At 37.3% G+C, this 26,725-nt stretch overlaps 1 pseudogene; it reads left to right on the top strand.

Moving 5' to 3' along the window:
• The first annotated feature begins 6,563 nt into the window (after window positions 1–6,563).
• On the top strand, window positions 6,564–7,953 carry LOC143402440 (cleavage and polyadenylation specificity factor subunit 7 pseudogene; annotated as a pseudogene).
• The last annotated feature ends 18,772 nt before the right edge of the window (window positions 7,954–26,725 follow it).

The following is a 26,725-nucleotide window of genomic DNA, read 5'->3' as shown; positions in this document are numbered from 1 at the left end:
GTAGATTCTTCCAGAGTTGATGTGAGATGACAATGCTTGGAAGGCATGTAGTAAAGAATTTAACCTTGTCCAAAAAGGGGTCTGGCCTTTGCCATTAACTTTTGGGGATTATTTTAGTCAGCTTTTTTCACTGCCATGAACAAAAGCCTAACAACAATTTTAGAAAAAGAAAAGTTTATTTTAGGGCTCATAGTTTCAGATGTCTTAGTCCATAGACAGCCAGCTCCATTCGTTGGTCTAAAGTAAGGCAGATCATCAAGGCTCAAATTGTGTAGCAGAGAAAAACAGCTGAAAACATTGCAATAGGAAGAGGGGGGGACTGACTCCCCTCACCATGGACAAAATATATACCCCAAAGGCATGCCCCATGGACCCAGTTCCTCCTGCCTACAATTAGCACCTAGTTACTGTAGGCAGTTATTTCCTATCGGGAGATTAATGCACTGATTAGCTTAAGACTCTATTTACCCAATAATTTCACCTATGAACTTTCTTGCATTGTCTCACACACACACACACACACACACACACACACACACATATGTATAGTTTTTTGTGTGGGGGAGGATATCTCACATTTAAACCACAATAATAGGTAATCTTCAAGCCTTTTCATTGTCCTATATGATAAGAATGGGGCTTAGCGTCATACTTTATAGTTCAGTAATATGATTTGGTTTGAGGGTAGGCCATTTCTGAAAAACCAACGAAGTAATTTAAGGTTGGGTCTTGGTTATCAGTCAAAATATGGAGAATGAGATCAACTATATGGATGATTCACCCATTCTGCCTACATAATGAAGCTCACCAGAAACTTTGAACACCGAGGCTTAGGAAAACTTCCCTGGTTGGAAATCTTGTGTGAATATTGTCACATATTGATGCTTTGAAAGTTATATATCCTGACTTCACCGAGAAAAGCAACAGAAACTTTCCCCCAAACAAAAATTTTGTACTGTCTCAGACTCTATCCTACCTTTTTTCTCCCTTGGTTGACTCAAATCTGTATCCTTTAAACCATAGTCTTCAATGATTTGTATGAATGCTTTTAGCAAATTATCAAAACTAAGTGTGGTTTCATGAAGCTATAAACCTTGTGATTGGCTTCAAATATGAAAGAAGTCTTGGTGGACTGTCTGACCCCTAATTTTCAGGTGGTTGAAATTCTTAAACTAGCATACTATAGCTAATGAAGCGAGTAGACACCTCAGTCCCACTGAGCACGATCTATGTTCTGGGTGAAATAATACATTATGTTGAAATAGTAAAATTCGGGGGTGGGGGCTGGTACTGGGGATTTAACTCAGGGGCACTCACCACTGAACCACATCTCTAACCCTATTTTGTATTAGAGACAGGGTCTCACTGAGTTTCTTAGTGCCTCACCTTTACTGAGGCTGGCTTTGAACTCATGATCATCTTGTCTCAGCCTCCTGAGCTGCTGGGATTACAGGCATACTCTACAGCACAAGGTAGTTTTGTTTTCCTTTATTGTATTTGATTTGTTGTTGTTGTTGTTTAACGAGTATTAGTAGTTACACTTGTCATCTGCTGCTGTGTAATAAGCCAAAATTAATTGGCTTGAAGCAACCAAAATTCTCCAATAATTTACCTCATTCCCCTGATTATTTCCTCACCAAATATTTTCAGGGTTACTCAGATTCCTCAGAACTCAAACATTTATCTTCATTCTGTTACTGCAATCCTAGACAAAGCTTTGAAGAATTATGACTATCTCTCACCAAGAGCTAAAATAACTTCCTAACTTGTCAACTAGTGTATACTCTGCATTTAACTCTCCTCACTGCATGTCTTTCTCTCACTTTACCCCAAGTGATTTTGTGTGGAATATAGTTCCTTTCTCCTCTTAGTACTGCATACACTTCAGATCTCTACATGCATCACCTCCTTATGGAATCTTTCCATGACTTTCCTAAGAATGCTGAATCTGTCTGTCTGTCATAGGTACTCACATAGCTCACTCTGGAAGCACTTGCCACAGATGCAATTTTCTGTTAGCACCTGTAATAACATGTCACACACCACATTGTAAAACTCAAGAAGAAAAGAATCATGTCAGCTTTTAGTATGCATTATACCTTCAAGAAATAGCAATTGAATTATTTATTTATTTATTTATTTATTTATTTATTGTAGATGGACAGAATGCCTTTATTTTATTTATTTTTATGTGGTGCTAAGGATCAAACCTAGTGCCTCACACATGCCAGGAAAATGCTCTGACACTGAGCTATAGCCCCAGCCCACAGTTGAATCTTTTTTTAAAAAAATCTTTATTGGTGCATGATAATTTTGTATGATGGTGGGATTCATTATGCCATATTCATATATGCACATAATTTTTTAAAAGAGAGAGAAAAAAATTTTAATATTTATTTCTTAGTTTTCAGTGGATACAACATCTTTATTTTATTTTTTATGTGGTGCTGAGGATTGAACCCAGCGCCCCACTCATGCCAGGCAAGCGTGCTACCACTTGAGCCACATTCCCAGCTCATATACACATAATTTGATGAATATCATTCCTAGTAATTTTCTTTCCTTCCCCTCTTCTCTTCCCTGATCTGTTTCCTCTACTCTACTCATCTCCCTTTATTATTGTTATCATTATGATTATAATAATCATCATTTTATTTTAAATATTTATATACATACTCATTGTGGTATATTTGTACATGGAACTAGCATAATTTGGTAGATTTTATTTCCTAGTACTTCCCCATGCTTCACTCTCTATGGATCCCCTTCCTCTATTCTATTGTTCTGCCTTCTATTTTTATGAGATCCTGCCTTTTTAAATCCCCTTTCCCTCACCCTTCTTGCTTCTGCATATGAGTGCAAACTATTGCAAAGGAGGTGATCAAATTTAAATTTGTTAGCAAATTTACTTTTGTTAGCGCATCATCCACATTTTCATATATTTGTATACATATGAATTCAGTGAGAAGAGGTAGAATTTATAGAGAGAGGATTTCCTGAGACAGTATATGTGAAATGCTGCAGTGTTTCCTCTGTTTGAGGAGGAACTTAGGACAACCACTTAGAATGAAATGTATCATATCCCTGGCATTTTGGCACATCAGAACTGATTTCTGTCTCAGCATTGACAAATCTAAAGGCAAAAGATTTGCATGAGTGACTTGTGGTGGCAGGGTATGGAGAGAGAACCTGAGAAAGGTTTACTGTCACAGGATAGAGAAACAGTGTGTGGATCCTGAGGGAGAGAACTAAACCTGAATGTGTTGGGAAGAAACTGGTCTTGAAAAATCTCTGCAGACATCAGGTGGCATCAGCAGAATGAGAGTGGAGTGAATCAATGAAAACCAGGCAATAGGGGACAGTCCCTTGTAGCTAGCAAGAGGAGGTATAAATTGCATCAAATACCTTCCTTGCTTAAAATTCCTTCTTTTGAGCTTAGAATGAAATCTAAACTCTCTGTGATTTTACGCCTTCCTATATCCACAGTCTTATCCTATACAACTCTCTACTCTCTCCCAAAGTATGAGGCACATACTTCTTTCTGTTCTTCACATACACTATTTTCTTTCCTGTCACCAAAAGCTTCCAGAAGCTGTGCCTCATTCTCTTGCTTTTTCAAGTTCTGGCTCCTTTTCATTCTTGAGATCTTGGCTAAACTCTCCCTCAAAGAGGCCTTTGTAGATCCCTCAATTTTAAATAAATTTCCATAATAATTTGAGTTGGGCAAAACTGCAAGTGGCATAATACTCTGCAGAACTGTGACTTAACAAGAAAAATTGTTTCTTTCTCTCATACATGAAAATTATATAATAAATTTAGATGTTGTGGTACTGAATTTTACCAAAATTCAAAGATCTTTCCCAATAAAATAAAAAAGTGATACAAATGTTTTAATTTTAAGTTTACCTCATGAGGGCTCCTTTTCCTGTAGCCACCATAGGTATGTCCCAGCTGGCAAGAAAAAGAAAAAGTAAGAAGGGAGAAATCCAAGATGGCAAACTAGAGGGAAGCTGCATGCATTCCATGTAGCTCCATGACTGGGGATTCAAGTAGAGGAAATACTGTTTCTCTGAGAAGCAACTGTAGCTGCCCCAAATTCCCCTGCCATTTTTCCCCTATTCATCTGCCACTATCACCTGCCATTTGCCAGCATATTGCCTGTCTTTTGTGCACAGATTGCTCCTAGACTGCAGGTAATCGCCCACTATTTGTCTGTTTGCCTACCTTTTGCCTGCCCATTGCCTGCTGCCCAACATACACCTGTCAATCACCTGCCATTTGCCTGAAAACTGTCCATGGTCTGCCCCTGGATCACCCACAGCCTGCTGCCCACTGTTGCCTGGAAGTCATTGTCAGTGTACATGTAGGTTTAGTTACTCCCAGCTGCCTCCATCTTGAGACACTGGCTAGGGTCTGGGAGTCTAGGGACAAGGGGCCTGCAGGTTTGCAGCCATTACCACTACTGTCTCAGAGTGATAGTCTGGGGACACCCGCCAGGGCCTGAAGATCTATTGTCCTGGTGCCTGCAGGTCTGGTTGCACATGAGGGTCTTCCTGATGCGTGTGCTAGTGACCACCACTTGACTGCCTCTTTGCAGAGTTGCTCCTTTGTGTGAGCACATCCTGGTGGTCTCTCTGCAAATTGAAATGGCATTGAGATCTTGGGACTGCAGCAAGGCAGAGACTGGGGAATCTGAAGCCCAGATCTATCAGATTGCATCTGGATCTTTGTGGGCCAGTCTGAGCCTGGCAAGCCTGTGAAAAGCCAGAGACTGGGGGCAGTTCCCTGGGAGGCAGGGGCACAGGTTCAAGAAACTGGAGAAAACTGTAGCTGCCCCAAACTGGGCTCTCTCCAGCTCAGTATGTTCTGAAGTTTATAGGGATGGAAGAGTACAGCAGGTAGGAAGACTGAAAGAGGGTGTAAGGGCATATGCTATCATCTTACCCAGCCAACCAGTCCTGTACCCATTGGACTGGCGCTACCATCAAACTTCATACAACCCCACCTATCCACAGAGAAGGGAAATAGAAAATTTGTGAAAGCCAATGGAAGCAGTTGTTCAATTTTCCATTGAGACTTTTCTTTTCTTTCTTTTTTGCCCTTTCTCTCACATCTCTACCGTATTTGAATCCAAATATTTTTCATGCATCAATTTATTGAGGAATGGAATATCTTAATAGTATATTACAGTTTTGTTGTATAGTCTTATATTTTAACTTTTTTAAAAAAATATATGTATTTTTTCTCTAATTTATCTGTCTCCCCAAATTCTCTTTCTCATTTCTCTCATGCTAACAGCCAACCTTTATTAATTCCACCTGCAATATTAATATAAATTTTTACCTCTATCTTCTCTCCTTCTCCCTCATAAATATAACATCCTACACTACTTATGTTCCCTCTTTGTCTATCATTTGGAAGAGTAAAACCTTTTAGCAAACTTACTGTTTATATTGTAGATAATAATTAAATCATTTCTCTTTAATGTGACAAAGGTGTAGATGCCTTAATAGGCACTATTTGGTTTAAGGTTATATATTGTTTGCATTAGGTGCTGTTAATATTGGTCTCCCCCTTAAAGGGAGGTACTTAAGACTACAGAGTAGAAACTGTACTGCCTCAGATCCATCTGCTAGATGGGAAGGCACATAAACAACATGAAAAAACAAGGGAACAAAGCACCTCAAACAAACCAAGATGTGCCAACAATAGAATCTATAGATAAAACAGAAGACATGTTGTAGGAGTCTAGAAAGTACATAGTTAGACTGATCTTTGAAATAAGGATGCTATCAGAAAGAAAGTACAGGAAGTGAAAAATGACTTCAATAAAGAGTTAGAGATCATGAAAAAATAAAAGGAATTAGAAATCCTCAAAATGAAGGAATCAGCAAACCAAATTATAAATTCAATAGAAAGCATCACCAACAGCCTAGGCCACTTGGAAGACAGAACCTCAGACAATGAAGACAAAATATATAATTTTGAAAGTAGAGTTGAACATGTGGAAAAGGTGGTAAGAAACCATGAGCAGAACATCCAAGAATTATGAGATAACATGAAAAGACCAAATTTAAGAATTACTGGGATAAAGGAAGGCATAGAGATATAAACCAAAGAAATGAACAATCTGTTCATTGCAATAATATCAGGAAAATTCCCCAAACCTGAAGAATGATTTGGAAAATCAAATACAAGAGGCTTACAGGACACCAAATGTACAAAATCACAACAAATCTACACCAAGTTACATTATAGTGAAAATGCCTAGTATACAGAATAAGGATAGAATTTTAAAGGCTGCAAGAGAAAGGAATCAGATTACATATGGGGAGACCAATTTGGATCTCAGCAGATTTCTCAACACAGACCTTCAAGGCTAGGTGGTCCTTGAAAAACATATATCAAGCTCTTAAATAAAGTTGATGGGGGGGGCGGGGACCTGGGGCGGAGAGCGGTTCCCGAGCTTCGGTCCTTGTCCGGACTTGCTGCCAACGCCATATTCGTGTGGCATCTTTCTTACTTTGCCTATTCTTCTGGCTGGAGGTCCTCTTTACCGAACCATGTCAGAAGGAGTGGACTTGATTGATAAATACGCTGATGAGGAGTTCAATCAGGACCCTGAGTTCAACAATACAGATCAGATTGACCTGTTTGATTATGTGCTGACAGCCACCTCACAGCCCTCAGATGACAGAAGCAGCAGCACTGAGCCACCTCCTCCTGTTTGCCAGGAGCCATCTCCCAAGCCAAACAACAAGACCCCTGCAATTCTGTATACCTACAGTGGCCTGCGCAATAGATGAGCAGCTGTCTATGTGGGCAATTTCTCCTGGTGGACCACAGACCAGCAGCTGATCCAGGTTATTCACTCTACAGGAGTCTATGATGTGGTGGAGTTGAAATTTGCAGAGAATCGAGCAAATGGACAGCCCAAAGGGTATGCTGAGGTGGTGGTAGCCTCTGAAAACTCTGTTCACAAATTATCAGAACTCCTTCCTGGAAAAGTTCTTAATGGAGAAAAAGTGGATGTGAGGCCGGCCACCCGACAGAACCTGTCACAGTTTGAGACACAGGCTCGGAAACGTGAGAATACCTCCACGGGCCCACACTCAAGATTCTAGTGATTCTGCTGATGGACGGGCCATACCCTCTGAGAACCTTGTACCCTCATCTGCTCGTGTGGATAAGCCCCCCAGCGTGCTGCCCTACTTCAATCGCCCTCCTTCAGCCCTTCCCCTGATGGGTCTGCCCCCGCCCCCAATTCCACCCCCACCACCTCTGTCTTCAAGCTTTGGGGTCCCTCCTCCTCCTCCTGGCATCCACTATCAGCATCTCATGCCCCCACCCTCGATTACCTCCACATCTGGCTGTACCTCCCCCTGGGGCTATTCCACCTGCCCTTCACCTCAATCCAGCCTTCTTCCCCCCACCAAATGCTACAGTGGGGCCTCCACCAGATACTTACGTGAAGGCCTCAACACCCTATAACCACCATGGCAGCCGAGATTCAGGCCCTCCGCCCTCTACAGTGAGTGAAGCTGAATTTGAAGAGATCATGAAGCGAAACAGAGCAATTTCCAGCAGTGCCATTTCCAAAGCAGTTTCTGGAGCCAGTGCAGGGGATTACAGTGATGCAATTGAGACCCTGCTCACAGCCATTGCGGTTATCAAACAGTCCCGGGTCACCAATGATGAGCGTTGCCGTGTCCTCATCTCCTCTCTTAAGGACTGTCTTCATGGCATTGAGGCCAAGTCCTACAGTGTGGGTGCCAGCGGGAGCTCTTCCAGGAAAAGACATCCGTCCAGGGAGAGGTCATCCAGCCGGTCCCGGAGAGCAGCAGGAGGCACGGGGATCTGCTTCATAATGAAGATCAACGTGATGATTATTTCCAAGAAAGGAACCGGGAGCACAAGAGACACCGGGATAGAGAGCGGGACTGGCACCACTGAGAAAGGAGTCTGGTTGGAAGCAAATGTTATTTTCGTGGACTTGCATCTCCTCACCTTGATCAGGACTAAAGGATGGAGGCCGCTCCACCTCTTCCCCTTCCTCCAAACCCTTAACTCCCTCCTGACACCCAGGGAATACCCTCTGCCCCACAGGTTTGAAGATGGCTTGGCAGCCCTCCCAATCCCACACTCCTGTGTGCTGGGGGAAAGAACCTAAAGACTTTGTGTGGTTGGGAGGGGTGGCAGACAGGAAGAAAGCAACATGCTCAGGCCCTGGTCTCCATAGAGAATGGTGCTTTGTCCATGGAACCGTATCTGATTCTCCAGGAGCAGTGCAGTGGTGAGGTTGATGGGAAGGCTTCTTTCCCAAAGAAAATAGATTCTCCATTAGGGATCTTGGAGAGTGACTGGGTATGCCAAAATATACCCAGGGTCCTGCCCTCAGCACTAAATTTGATGGGGTCAAGAGGGTCCAAACCCCTTGCTAACATACCACTTCTTTAACTCCTTTACCTTCTCAGCCCTTTGAGGAGGGACCAGGAGAACAGAAAATACCTTGTGAAAAGCTACTTCTGTTCTTGGTTTTCCCCTCTCACATATTGGCAGTTTATTTCCCTGACTTCCCAGAGGCCTGAACTTGAGATTTCGACTCCCTGATGCCCAGCCTTCTCAGTGGACTTGTCCCTCCTAAGCTGAGAAGGCCGTGAGGTTGCTTTCTGCTAGGTTGCCTGGCAGAGCCAAATGCCACCCTCTGCTGCTTAGTGCTTGGTTGCTCTTGCAATAACCAGCTCTCTGAAGCATTCCCTTTCCCTGGGGCTTTTCCATTTAACACATGGAGCCCTTCCCCTAAGAAGGCTGCTTCTTGTTTTAGAGGAAGCTACTGCCATTGGGAGATGGGGATATCAGGACCTCAGCAATGAAGAACCTTAGCAAAGTACTAGGAGGAGTGAGGAAGGAGGCAAGTTGGGCAGGATATGGCCTACTTCCATAGGCTTTTCTTTCTTCAGGTTTTATGTAAGCATGGGCTTGCATCCCCCAGGTACATACTTTTACTTATTGTGGGATAACCCAGCACTGGTAGGCAGATAAAGTCACAAATTTGGTGTCTTTCCATCTGTTGACATTGGTGTAATAGCTCCACTCACTCTGCCTGGATGTACTTCCTCTGATAAGGAGCAAGGAAGAAATGAAGCCTGACTTGAATGAACTCAGCTCAGAGTTCTAAGGACCAGCACTCTGGGGGCCATTTTCTACACGGGCAAATGGAATTGCTTTTCCCATAACATCCAAATTGTGATGTGGTTGCTATTGAGGAAGGCGGCAGCAATAGGGTCCTGCAGTACCCAGGGGTGATGCTACTTCTGCATATATCTACGGGGCATATGACATCTAATTGAGAAGAGACGTGGCATGTAAGATGAGACGGCATGTGAGGCATAGGGTCACTGGAGACCCTTCTGGCTTAGAAGGGAGAGACTGAATTGGACTGAACCCTTCCTCTGTTCCCAGCACATTTCAGATACACCCCTCAGTCACTGGGGGAATCCCCCAGGGTTGGAGAGGCACATTCCCTTGGGACAGAGGCTACAGGTTGTAGCTTTTCCTCTCTGTCCCCCAACCCTGTCCCTACCACTTCAGAACATGGCACCCTGCCCAACTGGCCAAGTGTTAAGTGATGTGCTTATCCTAGAGAGCAGCTCCGGGTGTTTTTTTAAAATGTAGAGAAAACCAAGTAAGGTGACAGTTTAAGGAAAAACAATATATAGAATATCTGAAAAGCCATTTACCTGGAGAATTATTTTCTCCCCATTTTTGTTTTGTTTTTACTCAATGACAATTTTAGTTTTATTTCCTGATAGCAAAAAGGAAAAAAAAAAAAGCCCTCAAAAAGGCCAAGGCCCCCCCATCCCCCTGTTGTTGGTGATTTGTTTATCTTTCTGATAGGTTGAAAATTGTGTAATAAACTTGATGACGCTGTCAATCTTTTATACCGCATTGTATTATTTTTCCTTTTGTAACAAAATATTTTTAAATAATAAGTGGGGTGTGAGCTGTTTTGTGGGAAAAAAAAAAAAGTTGATGCCAACCAAGAATCTTATAACCAGCAAAATTAAGCTTCAGATTTGATGACAAAATAAAAACCTTCCATGATAAATGAAAGTCAAAAGAATTTATAAGCCTGCACCTCAGAACATTCTCCACAAAATATTCCATGAAGAGGAAATGAAAAACAACAATGAAACTCAGTAAAGAGAGGAACTACACTGAAGTAAAAGCCAATTAAAGGAGAAACAAGACAAGGTAAACCTCCCCCCCCACACACAAAAAAAAGATAGGGAATACAAACCATGTCTCAATCATAACCCTGAATATTAGTGGCCTAAACTCATCAATCAAAAGACATAGACTAGCAGATTGATTTTAAACAACAACAACAACAACAACAACAAAAGACCCAGTGATGTGCTGCTTTCAAGATACATCATAGGAAGAGACATCCACAGACCCAATGTGAAATGTTGGGAAAAAATACCACTCACAGGGCTAGGGTTGTGGATCACAGTTAGAACACTCACCTAGCATGCATGAGGCACTGGGTTCAATTCTCAGCAATACATAAAAATAAAATAAAGGTAATGTGTCCACCTACAACTAAAAAATAAATATTAAAAAAAACCCACTCATGGGGGATGGGGATGTGGCTCAAGCGGTAGCACGCTCGCCTGGCATGCGTGCGGCCCGGGTTCGATCCTCAGCACCACATACAAACAAAGATGTTGTGTCTGCTGAAAACTAAAAAATAAATATTAAAAAAAAAAACCCACTCATGTGGACTGCGTAATCAAACAGGGATTTCTATCCTCATATCAGATAAAATAGACTTCAAGCCAAAGTGAGTGAGAAGGAAGTGTCCATAAAGAAGGACATCTCAAAAAAAAAAAAAAAAAAAAAGAAGGACATCTCATACTTCTTAAGGGAATCATGCATCAACAAGACATAACAATCATAAATACACATGCCCCAAACAATGGAGCATCTAAATACATCAAACAAACCCTTCTCAATTTTAAGAATCAAATAGACCACAACACAATAATACTGGGTCACTTTAACACACTCTTTCACTACTGGATAGATCTTCCAAACAAAAACTAAAAAAACAAACTATAGGATTAAATAATACAATCAATAAATTAGAATTAATGGACATATATAGAGTATTTCATCCACCATCAGACAGATATATTTTCTTCTCAGCAATACATGGATCCTTCTCTTAAAAAACCATATGTCACAAAGCAACTCTTAGCAAATACACACACACACACACACACACACAAATGGGAACACTACCCTGCATTTTATCAGATTATAACAGAATGAATCTAGAAATAAACGATAAAATAAAAGACATAAGCTACTCTAACACCTGGAGACTAAATAACATGCTATTGAATGACGAATGGATAGCAGAAGAAAGCAGAGAGGAAATAAAAAAAAAATAACACTGAGAGGTGAATGAAAACACCAATACAAAATATCTGGGACACTATGAAGGCAGTACTAAGAGGAGAGTTAATTGTATTGAGGTCATTCATTAAAAGAATAAAAAGTAAATAAGTAATCTAACATTATACCTCAAAGCCCTAAAAAAAGAACAAAACAATACAAAAGTAGTAGAAGGCAGGAAATAATTAAAATCAGAGCTGAAATCAATGATTGAAACAAACAATTCAAAAAATTGGCAAAATGAAAAGTTTGTTCTTTGAAAAAGTAAATAAAAGTGATAAACTCTTAGCTACATTAACAAAGAGAAAGAGAGAGAAAACTCATATTACTAAAGTTTGTGATGAAAAAGGAAATACCATGATGAACACTACTGAAATACAGTAGATAATTAGAAACTATTTGGAAATAAAATAGAAAATCTCAAAGATACTGACAGATTTCTAGAGACATATGATGTGCCAAACTGAGCCAGGAGGACATACACAATTTAAACAGATCAATTTCAAGCAATGAAATAGAAGACACCATCGAAAACCTACCAACCAAGAAGAATCCAGGACCAGAAGGATTCTCAGCTAAGTTTTACAAGACCTTCAAAGAAGAATTAGCACTAATACTCCTCAAATTATTTCATTTAATAAAAAGGAGGGAACCCTTCCAAACTCATTCTATGTGGCTAGTATCACCCTGATACAAAAACCAAAGACACATCAAGGAAAAAAAACTTCAGACCAGTATCCCTGATGAACACAGATGCAAAAATTCTCAATGAGATTCTGGCAAATCACATACAAAAATATATTAAAAGAACAGTGCACCACAATCAAGCAGGGTTCATCCTAGGGAGGTAAGGTTGGTTCAAAATAAGGAAATCAACAGACATAATTAATCACATCAATATACTTAGACAAGAGTCATATGATCATATCAATACATGCAGAAAAAGCATTTGACAGAATACAGCACCACTTCCTATTCAAAACACTAGAAAAACTAGGGCTAGTAGGAACATACCTCAACATTGTGAAAGCTATCTATTACTAAGCCCAAGGCCAACACCATTCTAAATGGAAAAAAATTTAAAGCATTCCCTCTAAAAACTGGAACAAGACAGGGATGCCCTCTTTTACCATTTCAATTCAATATAGTCTTTGAAACTCTAGCCAGAGCAATCAGACAGATGAAAAAATTAAAGGATACAAATGGGAAAAGAACTCAAATGTTCACTATTTGCAGATGACATGATACTATATTTAGAAGATCCAAAAAATTCCACCAGAAAACTTCTAGAACTAATAAATGAATTCAGCAAAGTAGCAGGACATAAAATTAACACCACTAAGTCAAATACATTTCTTTAAATCAGTGATGAATCCACTGCAAGAGAAATTAGGAAAACTATTTCATTCACAATAGCCTCAAAAACAAAAACAAAATAAAAAACAACAACAAAAAACCACCTCAGGAATCAATGTAATAAGAGGTGAAAGACCTCTACAATGAAACTACAGAATGCTAAAAAAAAAAAAGAAAAAGAAAAAAAGAAAGAAATTGAAGAAGATCTTAGAAAATGGAAAGATCTCCCTTGTTATTGGATAGGCAGAACTAATATTGTCAAAATGGTCATACTACCAAAGGAAAAGGGTTATTCAGATTTAATGAAATTCCTATTAAAATCCCAAAGACATTCATCATAGAGCTAGAAAAAGCAAATATGAAATTCCTTTGGAAAAATAAGAGACCCAGAATAGCTAAAAGAATCCTTAGCAAGAAGAGTGAAGTAGGCGGCATATAATACCAGACCTTAAATTATAATACAGAGTAATAGTAACAAAACTGGTATGGTATTCACATCAAAATAGACATGTAGACCAATGGTACAGAATAGAAGACACAGAACCAAACCCACATAAATATGGTTATCTCACACTAGACAAAGGCACCAAAAACAGAGTGAAGGAAAGATAGTATATTCAACAAATGTCCCGGGAAAACTGGAAATCCATATGTAGTAAAATGAAATTAAACCTCTACCTCTGACCCTGAACAAAAATCAACATGTATCAAAGACTTAGACATTAGAAAGGATACCCTGTACCTAATAGAAGAAACAGTAGGCCCAAATCTTCATCATGTCAGCTTAAGACCTGACTTCCTTAACAAGGCTTCTGAAGCTCAAGCAGTAAAATCAAGGATCAATAAATGGGATGGATTCAAACATAAAAGCTTCTTTTCACCAAAGGAAACAACCAATAACATGAAAAGAGAGCCTACAGAATGGGAGAAAAACTTTACTACATGCACCTCAGATAGAGTAATAATATAATATATAAAGAACTCCAAAAACTTAACACCAAAATAACAAATAACTCAATCAATAAATGGACTGAGAAATTGTACAGACACTTCACAAAAGAAGAAGAATACAAGTGATCAAGAAATAGATGAAACAATGTTCATCATCTCTAGCAATTAGAGAAATGCAAATCAAAACTAAGATTTCATCTCACTGCAGTCAGAATTGCAATTATCAAGAATAAACACAATAATAAATATTGACAAGGATGTAGGGGAAAAAGGTACACTCATACATTGCTGGTGGGACTGCAAATTGGTGCAACCACTATGGAAAGCAGTATGGAGATTCCTCAGAAAATTTGGAATGGAACCACCATTTGACCCAGCTGTCCCACTCCTCTGTTTATACCGAAAGAACTTAAAATCAGCATACTACAGTGTTGCTGCTACATCAAGATTTATAGCAGCTCAATTCACAACAACTAAACTATGGAACCAACCTAGGTTCCCTTCAACAGATAAGTGGATAAAGAAAATGTGGAGCTGTAGCTCACTGGCAGAGCACTTGCCTAGCATGTTTGAGGCACTGGGTTCGATCCTTAGCACCACACACACACACACACACACACACACACACAAAATAAATAAATAAATAAATAAAAAATAAAGACATTTGTTCATCTACAACTACAAAAAATTGTTCTAAAAAGAAAATGTGTTAAATATACACAATGAAATATACCCAGCCTTAAAAAAGAAATGAAATTATGGCCTTTGCAGGTAAATGAAGTGAGATGAAGAATATCACACTAAGGGAAATAAGCCAAACCCCCCAAAGCAAAGGCCAAATGTTTTCTCTGATAAGTGGATGGTGATCCATAATGGGGTGAGAGGTATAGGGAAGAATGAAGAGGATTGTGGGGAGTGAGGGAAGGAGAGAGAGTATGGGCATGAGAAGGATGGTGAAATGAGTTGGACATTATTATTCTATATATATGTATGATAACACTACCAGTGTGACTCTGCACCATGTACAGCCAGAGAAAGGAGAAGTTATGCTCCATTTATGTACAATGTATCAAAATGTATCCTACTGTCATGTATAACTAATTAGAACAAATTAAAAAGAAAAAAAAGTAAGAAAAGGTTGTACCTTCTTAAGGTCAATTTTAGAAGTTTCTCATATTACACTTACTGGCCTGAACTTAGTTATATACTTGCCTTTAACTACAAATTAGGCAAACCAGAAAAGACAAACTTTATTCTGAGTTACCATATGCCTAACTAAAAATTAGAGAGGTTATAATGGATACAAATGAAAGCTGGTGTTTGCTCCCATAATCACACGTAAGCTCTATTTTTTTACAGCATTATGTTATAGAAAGTTTTCTATTTCATAGAAGCCTTATTTGACCATCTAATATAAAGCCATGTGTACTTTGGGTTGGGTTTGTCATCAAAAGGAGTCCAAGGATGTACTGGACAGTGAAGTCCTTGATGTATGTAACAAAGAATTTCAAGCACATGTCATATTGAGGCAAAGAAATGTATTTAGAAAAGCAAGGAGTTCACATTCAAGAGAGAATGTAAGCTGTCTCAAGAATGGGAAGCAGTGTTGGAATCTTGGACTCTGCTTTTAAAGGAAACTTGGTGAGAGGAAGAAGGTATGTGGTGATGACATTAGCCTGGTGGTCACAAGAGAGTTTATGGTGGCCTGGCAGTTCTTAAGATCCTGACATCTTCTTAATGATCTGATCAATGGGTAACATTAGTATGCTATATTGTAGATTCCTTATCTCCCTTTGTTCATTCTATTCTAAAAATACATGTATTACTGGGCTAATTAGCAGTGCATAGGGCAATTTTCGTAAGTGTGTGAAGATTTATAGATTTCCCAAAAATTTGGGGGTTATAGGCTTGAGGAAGAACTGGCTCAGAGAGTAACAGGCCTGAGTAGAAACACTGGCTTTGGGAATAAAGGTATGAGGAAATTTAGCCCAAAGCTTTCAGATTAAATTTATAATTTCCTTGTCTTTCTTTTATTTATCTTTTTTTTCTATCATCATTATTCCAAGATTTGCATAGTTAGTGTTCTAGGGTATCAAGAAGAGAAGGAGTTAGATTGTATAAGTTATATCATTCAGGAAACTACCACCTGAGGGCCAAATTTTGTCTGTCATCTGTTTTGTAAGTAAAGTTTTATTGGATCAAGTCACATGCATTGGCTAAATATTTCATATAGCTGCTGTCTTGCTACAATGGCAGAGTTGACTGTTTGCAAACAAGAATGTATTACCCACAAAGTGTAAAGTATTTACTACCTAGCCATTTATAGAAACACTTTAGTAATACAACCCCTGAATTATATTGATAGATTAAATGAATCACATCTATTTAAAGGCATTAACTTTCTTGGAATTACTAAGGTTTTTTTTTCTCTGAAAGACAGTAGTAAGAAGAAAAAGTGTTTTTAAATTTGTTCCTATAATACAACCATTTACCATACTCTCATGTCTTCTTTAAATTTCTGTTTTGTGTGAAAGGTAAGAGGAAGTCTTTTTAATTTTTTCACTTCGCATTATTATCTGGCCTATCCTATGTCACCAGTCTAAGAATCAGAGTGCAAGAGCAAGAAGGTACCTCAGTGGTTATTGTATGGAACACTCAGGTGTGCCACCCAGATTTTTCCTGCAGGATAAAATATTTATTTTCTCAGCTACTGAAATGCTATTGTCAGGTCCTTGCTGTCAACGCTTTTCTGAATTGATACAGGTAAAAAGAGCATGCTTGCCCAATGTTGGACAATGTTCTCTTATCCATCAGTGCTGGCACAAAAGTATACATGCTATCTTCCTTTTTCCTCTGCTAACTTATGAAACCTATGATAGACCATCATAGATTCAGAGCTCATATCTATTGGCTGAAGCCTTATGAGATGGCATTGAAGCCCAACATATCCCCCTGTCCAGCCCTACTTTCCTTCCATTCGTTCCATAAGTTGTTCCCAAGAGAATGCCTTAATAAATTTCTTGCATATCAATCTCTACCTCAGAGTTTTCCTAGGGAACTGCACAAATAATGACTTCATTATTACACCAATCTAACCTAATTCAATACAAAACTGCACCAAAATAACCTTATTCAATTTTCTAATTTTAAGAAGCTGAAATTCTACAGTACAAAGTTGGGAAGAGGAAGAACCTGGAATTTTGGGCCCCAGGGGTCAGTTCCCCCTTTTCACAAAATATATCTTCTTCAATTACAAGAGAACTCTGATACCTGTTTAACACCCTGCCTTCTATAAAAAGAAAAGACTTGATATGTGAATTTCTATATCCTCTTCTTGATATTTTGACATTGTAATGTCAAGAGATTATGTCAATTCAGTGTCAATGGAATCTGTTATGGATTAGGGTAGATGGAATAGAGAAACATCATTGTTTAAAAACTTAACATACCTGAGTTTTATTCTCATTTTACACATTTTCTAAGATGTATGATCTTGGTCCAATTTCTTAAATCCTCTTAATATCAGATTTATTATCTGAGAATTGGATGTCAACACTACTTGTAAAGGCATAAAGGACCTTCTTCTTATTCCACTATGGTAGTTTATTTTATAGGTATTATACATTCTATTTAATTTCATTATATTCCAGAGAGAATTGCTAAGAATTCAAAGACATTTCTATCACTATAATAGTTACAAAAGAATGAGAACTCATGGTTTCTTCCCTTAAGAAATCTCAAATTCTGTCAGAGACAAAATTTGAAACATAAAATAATTATATATGTATATTTATGAAACCTACAAATAAGAAACCAAGTCAAAATGTAATTACATGAACTATATATTAGGAAGTGAGGACCAAGTACATTTAATATGGGCAGACTTTTCAAGCTATCACTTTGTAATTGTCCTCTTAGTGAGCTATAGGTTAAAGGAAACCAAATTGCTGTTTTTCAAATTAGAAAGACTGAAGGAAATTTCCCCTTCCATTATCTACAATTGTAAGGATAAAAAGAATATTAAGTGAAATATTGAAATAAATTTTAGTTTAAATTTTTATATTCACTTTTTGCTGTTCAATTCTGCAAGTTTTGCAAGTCAAATTGCCACAATTAATGTGCAATATAGTTTCATTACTCCTCCCCAAATTCTGTCATGCAAACACTTTTTAGTCAACCTATCCCTTCTCTTTCTCCAAGTCCTGTTAACTACTCATCTGTTTTTTCTTTTTTCTTTTTTTTTTTTTTGTGCCTGTATTTTTGTTGTTTGCAGACTATCACATACATGGAATTATGTGGCATTTTGATATGGCTTATTGTATCTTTTACAATAATTTTGCTTTTAATCTCTGTCATATTAGGATGAGTTTCTTGTAGAAAGCATATAGTTAGATTCTATTTTTTCAAAATAAAACCTGACTTTATTGGTATTTTTAGATCACTTTCACGTAATACATTTATTAATGTGGTCGCAATTGAGATTTGCACTGCATTATTTTTCTTTTTGACCTCTGGGTTTATTGTTGCTCTTTCCATGTTTCTTCTTTCTTGAATTCTTTTGAATTATTTGGCTATTTTCAGTACTACATTTTGATCTCATTATTAGCTTTTCCACCATCTCTTTAGTATATTTGCAGTGATTTGCCCATAGATTACAATATGTATGCTTAATCTTTCAGAATTTAATAAGAATTAATATTTTCCATTTCAGTAAAATATAAAAGCCTTAGGACCCTTTACCCTCTCCTTTTTATATTGTAGTGGTCATATGTATTATTCTATATATGTTGAAAAATTACTCAGGTGTTATATTTTTTTATTTTAAGAGTAATAAATACTATTAAAAATTTAAGAGCTCACAAATTGTCTATTATATTTCCAAAATATTTATTATTATATGTGTTACTCTTATTTCATTCTCAAAGTTCCAGATTTCCTTCTTGTATCATTTACCTGCAGCCCAAAGAACTTTTGTTAGCATTTCTTTTAGAATTAATCCTGTGGCAATATATTATTACTTTTTCTTCATATGATAATGTCCTCTTTCACTTTCATTCCTAAGGGTATTTTCAGAAAATATATTATATTATTCTGGGTTGAGAGTTATTTTCTTTCACAGTTTTGAAGATGGCATTCTACTGTCTTTGGCCTTGTTTTCTGATAAGAAATCATTTCAATAATTGTTCTTTTAGTATAATGGGTTAATTTATTTTAGCAGCTTTAAAAAATTTGTCTTTGACTCTCAGCAGTTTTAGAAGGTTGAGTATGGGCATCATCTTCTTTAATTTATCCTGTTTGAGGTTTACCAATCTTCTTTATTCTGTAAATTTGTCTTTCACATTTGGGACTTTTTTAGCCATTATTATTATTTTTTAATATATTTTTTAGTTGTAGCTGAACACAAAATCTTTATTTTATTTATTTATTTTTATGTGGTACTGAGGATCGAACCCAGTGCCTAGCACATGCTAGCGAGTGCTCTATTGCTGAGCCCCAGCCCCAAACCTTAGCCATTATTTTTTAAAAAATTTGTTTCTGTACTAATCTTTGTTTTTCCTAAAAGTTCAATTACATGAGTCTTTAGTCTTTTTGTATTCTCCCACAGGTTCATGATGCTCTGTTCATTTTTTTCCTAAATATTTTCCTTTCTGTTATATAATTTCTATTAGTTTTCAATTTCACTAATATTTTTTGTCATCTCCATTCTACTTTTACATTCATTTTGTGAACTTATTTCAGATATGTAGCTTTTTGAGGTTCTAAAATTTCTATTTAGTTCTTTTTTTATTGTCTACTCCTGCAGAGAAATTCTCTTTATAAATTTCAAGAATGTTCACTTTAACTCTGAGAGTATGCTTATAATAGCTGCTTTAACATCTATGTTTGAGAATTCTGTATTTGGCCAATTTACCATTAGTGTCAGTGTTCAATTTTCTGTTTATGTTATGAATATCAAGGTGATTTATAAAGAAAAGTGTATTTGATTTAAAGTTTTGGAAGGTCAAGGATATGGCACTGATATTCTTTTTCTGACCCTCTTGTAAAAAATATGTGTTTTTCTTGGAGTTTTGCAGTGCATTCCATAATGAAGTTTCCTAATTCAGTTCAAGGACAGGACATATAAGAAACTCTTTATATCAGTCAGTTTTTTATTACCATAAGGAGATGCCTGAAACAGACTACTTAATGAAAAAAGAGGTTTATGTAACTCACAGTTCTGGAGGTTCAAAGTTCAAACCTCAGCACAGGGTCTGTAGCAAGAACTACCCCTAGGATGCATCACTTTATGGCAGATAGCAATAGCAGGAGTATATGTAAAAGCAAGCATATTATATCTTGAATCAAGAATCAGAAAAGACAGTGGCAGGGGCTAAGTTTACTTCTTTATAACAACCCTCTCATGAAAACTCAAAGGCTTTCTGGAGAACTTCCTCATACTCACAATGACTTTAGGACTTTCCACCAATCCCTACTTCTTAAAGATCACACCATATCCCAATACCACCACTTTGGAGTCCACGCCTTTAATTACAATGCATCTTTCGGGGTACAATTAAATCATAGCACTCACTGAAATTCAATTTTCCTCTACAATTTACCCAGAATTCTTTCAGTTTTAGACTCCTCAGGTATTTGCTTTTTGTAATGATAAAGTGTTTTTAGTTGTAATTGATGGGAAAAGTGTATCTAGTGTTTTATTTCATTTTGTTCAGCACTGGACGTAGGAGAACTTATCAAACATGATTTTCACATTGGACAGGAGAAGGCAGAAGCCCATTAAGGGGATAGTAACTGCTTTTGTAGGAAACAAGAAGTTAGTTTACTTCTGTCTCTTTATTAAATAGAGATAACTAACACCTTGCTGTTACTTTTTGTTGAAGATGTAAGTTGTTAATGTGTGTGGTATCAATCAATTTAATGTGTCAACAAAAGTTGTATGTTTAAAGGTTATAACAGAGATTACACACTGAACTAGGTCCTCGTTAAAATTGGGAAGATAAAAATGAAGGCAAATCTTTTTAAAATAAACTCTATACATGTTTGTATTGTTTGAACATTATAAATGACCAAATGTGAGGAGAGTAGAAGAAACCTCCTTCCCCTAAAACTTCTAGTCAGCATTAGACTCCATGAATTTCAAATTCTAGCTACAGAAAACTTTGATAGTATCTGCTTAGCTCATAAAACCTTCTTTCTCCAAGAATCTCCTTGTCCATGCATTTTCCAGAAGGCTAGAGCCTATAGAATAGTAAAAGACCAAGCCTCATTTTGGCCAACAGAAGATTCCAGCTTCTGAGGATTTGTAATAAGGACTGAAAGAACTTAGCTTATATTATTACTTGCACCTGATCTGAGGTGATTGTGCTTTAGGATATGTGGAACAACCATCTTCTACTATGTTTAGAAGTAAGTAGAGAAAACAATATAGCACAAAGAGAAGTAAAAAAGTGCCTAAATGTAGAAATAAAAGACCATGTGACTAAAGAAAGGAGACAATTATACATAATGATAACAAAATTGAAAATAAGCAAAAATTAAACTGAGAGAAGAGCTCAGTCATCTTGAAGTCTTTAACATTTCCTAGTTCTAGGAAATCTTTTGTGGCCTATAAACATTCTTGCCATTTTATTTGATGATATGATCATGTATTATTATAATAATTATCCTATTTTTCTTAAATCATCTTAACTAAGACATTAGATTTCTTCCTTAAATAGAAAACCAATACCACAAGAAAACCATGACTTAGATAATTATAATTTGCTTTATATTTCCAAAAGAAAGAGATGACTGAGATTATACATATAAAATAACTCTAAGAAGACATAATCTAGAATGATAATACCATGGCTAGATCTTATCTTGAATGTGGGGCATAGCTTGAAAAAATATTATAGTAAAATTGGGCAGGGGTAGGAGCATGTCAACTAATTAGGAAAAAAAAATTGCTTCCTAGGATATTTGAAATTAACCATCTATTCAGGAAAAAAATACATGTTTTTTTCATTCAACAAATATCTTTTGAACATTTACTGAATATCAAGTATTGTTGTAACTGCAGAAGAATAAAATGAGGCAGTGCCCACATGGAGATATATTCTGGGGGCAGTGCAGGCAATAGTAACAAATACAAAATAAGAGTAATGAGGATTATTAAAAAAAAACAGAGCTTAAAGAATGTAGGCATTCTATATGCTATTTTATACAGGAAGGCACAGAATAACCTCATTGATTAGGAATCATTTAAGCTGAGAGCTGACTTGAATGAGCAAGCAAGCCAAGCTGATCTTTGCAGGGCATGTGGGGCATGAGCAAAAGCAAGATTTCCTATGTGAAGTATGAAAGGGAGAGAGTAGAAAATGATAAGGCCCAGAGGAAGGCCAGATCCTGCTGCCTGTAAGGACTCTGACTTTACACTGAGGACCATAGGAAACCACAGAGCAAAGGAATAAAATAACTGGTTTAACCAAACTGCTCTGACCACAGTGGGGAGAATAGACCTTGTGCTGCAAGTCTAGAAGGGCGGGGGGGCGGGGGCAACTAGTATTCCCTTGGTATACTCTAGGTGAGAGAATCTGTAGCTTAAACCAAAGCAATAATATTGATATGAAGTCGTCATGTAGATGGTGCTGACAGAATTTGTTGATTGGTCAGTTGAGAGTTGTGTGAGAGAGGAGTTATTATTGTTATTATTTTGCTTGAGTAAAAGTTTGAACTTAAACAAATGGGTGACTGAAAATGACATTTACTGAGAAGAACAGTTGTCACAATTTATATGTGGAGTTAGGCAACAGCTGTGTTTTAGGATGCCTATCTGTACCTAACCATATTCTATTTGGAAGATATCAGACACTGTTGTAAGACATGCTTTAAATCTATTAGCTCATTTAAACTACCTTCTGAGATAGATGGATAATATTGTTCCTATTTTGTCATTAAAAAAAGATGTATAACTAAATACAGCCCAACTAGTATAAGACAAAGTTAGGATGTAAATCTAGAGAGCTTAGCTCTGGAATCTTCACTCCTATAGGTCTACATTTGTCAGTTTTCTGTTAATAAAGTAATCTGAGACAGGCTAAGTTTTACAAAGAAGAGGGCCCTTTTCCTAGAGCACAGTGTTTATCTGAGTAGTTTTTGCTTGATTTCTTTCATTCCATTGCAGGGAAACGGAGACTGGAGTGATAGTCATCTGTAGGCTCTATTGTGCCAGATGTCAAGTGTGCTTTCTTCACTCACATTTTTGGATACCTCAACCAGAGTGGAAGGAATGGCTAGCTGGACTAGCTGGACATCTTTCTTTCTCTTAGTTTCTCTCGTTCTCTTAGTTTCTCTCTTTCTCTTGTGGGAGCTTGAGCATTAAAAGTAAGGAGCTCTATTAGATTCCATGATGACTGTCTTACCCAGAACAAGACAAGAGATCTAGGTGAAATTGTAAGTCTTCTTTCCTCGACTCAGGAGTCAATACAGTGTCATTTCTACTGCACTCTATTGATCAAAATCAAGTCACAGGGTTAGCCCAGATTGAAGTAGAGGGGAATACCCAACAATATGAATTGTGAAAGGCATTGTTCATTGGAGGGGCATTTTTGAGAGCTTACTATCACAATGAGCATATAATTATACATAGTAAAACCATAAAGCCTCTGACTTGAAGATTAAAATATAGTATAGGGCAGTTTTTTTTTTAAATCTTTGGGCACTATTTACTTTCTTTATTAAATAAATGTTAATTTTTAGAACAACTTTGGATGTTCAGATACACTGAATTCTTGTACTCAGTTTCCCCTGTTATTTGCATCTTATGTTAATATGGTGCAATTTTTCTAATTAATGAACCAATCAACTTATTAACTGAAGTACATAATTTATTTATAGTTGCTTTGTTCTCACCTAAAGTTCTTTTTAGATTTGAGAGTTTCATCTGAGATACCACGTTACATTTAATATCCATATCTCCTCTTGGCCCTAACAGTTTCTAAGATGTTTCTTATTTTTAATGGTCTTGACAATTTTGAGGAGTTCTGATTGAGTATTTTATAGAATGCCCCTCTACTGGAATTTGATGTTTTTATCATGACTAAATGGAGGTTAAGCCACATATACTATCAATATGATATATCATTGATTTTTTTCTCTTCTTGTTTTTAAGAAGATGGGGTCTCCTTGTGTTGCTTATTCTGGCCCAGAATTCCTGGGCTCAAGCAATCCTCCTATCTCATCTTCTGAGTAGCTGGGGTTTTAGGCATGAGCCAAAGTGCCTGGTTTTAATATATCACTGTTCATCTTCAGGTTGACCATCTGACTGAGGTAATGCTTCTCCAGTTTTTGTTTTTTTTTTCCAGCATGAAATTAGTCTCCTATGCTAAACCCTTCCATTTTTTTTTTTAAACTATGGAAGTCACTTTATGCTCTATACTTAAGGACTGGAGTGTTGTGTTCTTTTCCCTTGAGGGAGGATTATCTACATAAAATATGTGGTGTTGGGCTGGGGATGTGGCTCAAGTGGTAGCGCGCTCGCCTGGCATGCGTGCGGCCTGGGTTCGATCCTCAGCACCACATACAAACAAAGATGTTGTGTCTGCCAAAAACTAAAAAATAAATATTAAAAAAATTCTCTCTCTCTCTTAAAAAAAATATGTGGTGTTCTTCTGCAAGAAAGACTTGTCTCCTCTCCTCCATCTATCTTTCTTTCTTTCTGTATTGGGAATCAAATACAGGATGTTGTGCATCTCAGTTTATTTTTCAATAATTTATTTTCTTATCAGTATGGATTTATGAATATTTTACTTTGGGTTAAATGTGAGTACTATTTTATGTATTTTGTTTCTCAAATAATTTAATATTAGCCATTTGGAACTCTTTCAGATAATTTCTGTGTCTCTTTGACACACCCCATTAAGTGTAATTTTTGTTTTTTTAAGTACTTCTTATTTCTATCACTATAAGATACTACATACTCACTTTATATATTTCCTCAGTCCTGTAATCAGTCTTTAGTATAAGGACCCCAAGTTCCTTTTATTAGAAACCAAGATCTGTAGGATGTTTAGTAGCATCCCTGGCCTCTATTAGATGCCAGTACAAACCTTCCTCCTGTAGTTGTAAAAATTAACAATGTTTTCAGACATTGTCAAATGTTCCCCAGGTTAGGAGAGTATTGTCCAAAGTTGTATTCCTCTGTTATAGAGAGACCTGCTAAAAATTACAATAGGACAATAGTGGAGAGCAATGGAAGTTGCTAAAGGACCCTCTGAGCCTGTTTAAAGATATTGTGGAAGGACATGCAAGGTTTGCTAGAAGAGGTGACATATGAACTGAGAACTAAGTTGAAATAATAGTTTCATTGAACACTTATCATAAGCCAGACAAAAAATTCTCATTATTTCATGCAATTCCAAACTTTAAAAGCAGACATTATTGTCATTTTATAGCTGACAAAACTAAGGTTCATAGGAGTGAAGTAACTTGAATAGTGTGCATGAGCTGGTTTTGAAGGATCTAGTCAGCCAAGTGACTAGATAACACTGAGGCTACTGACATATTCCCTTCAGGACTATATCAACCACTTTGTTTATTAAAGTACAATGCCTCTTCATTTAAAATTTTTTTTCCTGCTGAATTCTAGATTCTTGAGAGCAAGAACCATGCATTCTTCATCTTATGTCTCCTAACTAGCTCAATATTTGCAATGTGATAGTTGCTATTGATACATGATTGATAAGAGAATTATTAGTCCATGCCATTAGATTTTCTCAGAGATTATGGAATGAACCTATACTTGTTTCTGGAAAAAAATGCTATTCTACAACTACTCGTAGTGGAGCACTCATTGTTGGGGCACACTAGTTGATTTCTGGTAAGTCTTTTCATTATTGTGCCTCAATATTTCCCTCTTGGCACCCCAATGTGTCATTGGCTGATGTGGTGACATACTCAAACTGATTGTGGACAGTAGCTTTCTGTTGTGGGTTAGAGATGCAAAAGAGGAGTTCTCTGAAAAAGGAAAAATCATGCTACATCTCTGATATAAAAAGGTCACCATGAATTGTTATTAGTTTCTGCATATAATGTCAGTGACATACTTTTGGCAATTCCTTTGTCCCATTATGATTGTTTTATCATTTTAAGGGTCAAATTTATGAAGAACATGAGTGATTTTTTAAAAAAATTTTCTTTCAATTCCTTCTCTTTTCCATTCTAATATTTATTTATTTGATGATGGTGGTAGTGGTGTCCTTCTTCTTCTTTATGAAACAAAATAAGGAGGAAAAATACCCTGTATTTTGTTCCTTTTCTTTTCCCTACAACTTCTGGATATGTTATTTGTAGTTGCTATGAAATTTGAAGAGCCTATTGAATATGAAGTTGCTCTCTGTTTTCAAGACTTACTCTTCCTTTCCTTTGCTAAAATTCTGGTCTAATTAAAAAAACAGTAGATCATAGTTAAATAAAACTGTACCCAGGATAACCCTAATTTCCATATGCAGATTTATCTGCACTGACAGCCACCCCCCCTTACACACACACACACTCTCTCTCTCTCTCTCTCTCTCTCTCTCTCTCTCTCTCTCATTCTCCTTTCCCTCCTTTCCATCTCCCTATTGCATTGTGTCTGACTGATTTTCAGAGCACCTTCGCTGTTCCCCCCCTCATTCCCTTTCTGTAAAATATCTAGACAGGAAGGAGGTGGCTGCAGAGGCTGAACAAACAATCTCATATTCTGCCTGCAATGTCATCGTTTCTTTCCCCCATTTTAAGGGGCTGAAGTTACCCAAGAAGGGATGCAGAGGAGCTGGAAAGGAAGGGGGGAGCTCTCCAGAGGCAGCTGCGGTCAGGGGCAGGAACTGCCACCAGATGTGCCTGTCTTTCTGGGCTTTGATTCGAAAGGGGCAGCAGGAGGAAATATTGGGAGACAAAAGCCCCGCTTTAAATGATCATTTTCTTTATTTAA

The sequence above is a fragment of the Callospermophilus lateralis genome, chromosome 6, assembly GCF_048772815.1.
Source record: "Callospermophilus lateralis isolate mCalLat2 chromosome 6, mCalLat2.hap1, whole genome shotgun sequence".
Taxonomy (NCBI): Eukaryota; Metazoa; Chordata; class Mammalia; order Rodentia; family Sciuridae; genus Callospermophilus; species Callospermophilus lateralis.
Note: the sequence above shows the minus strand (reverse complement) of the source record. Positions and strands in the feature narration are given on the sequence as shown.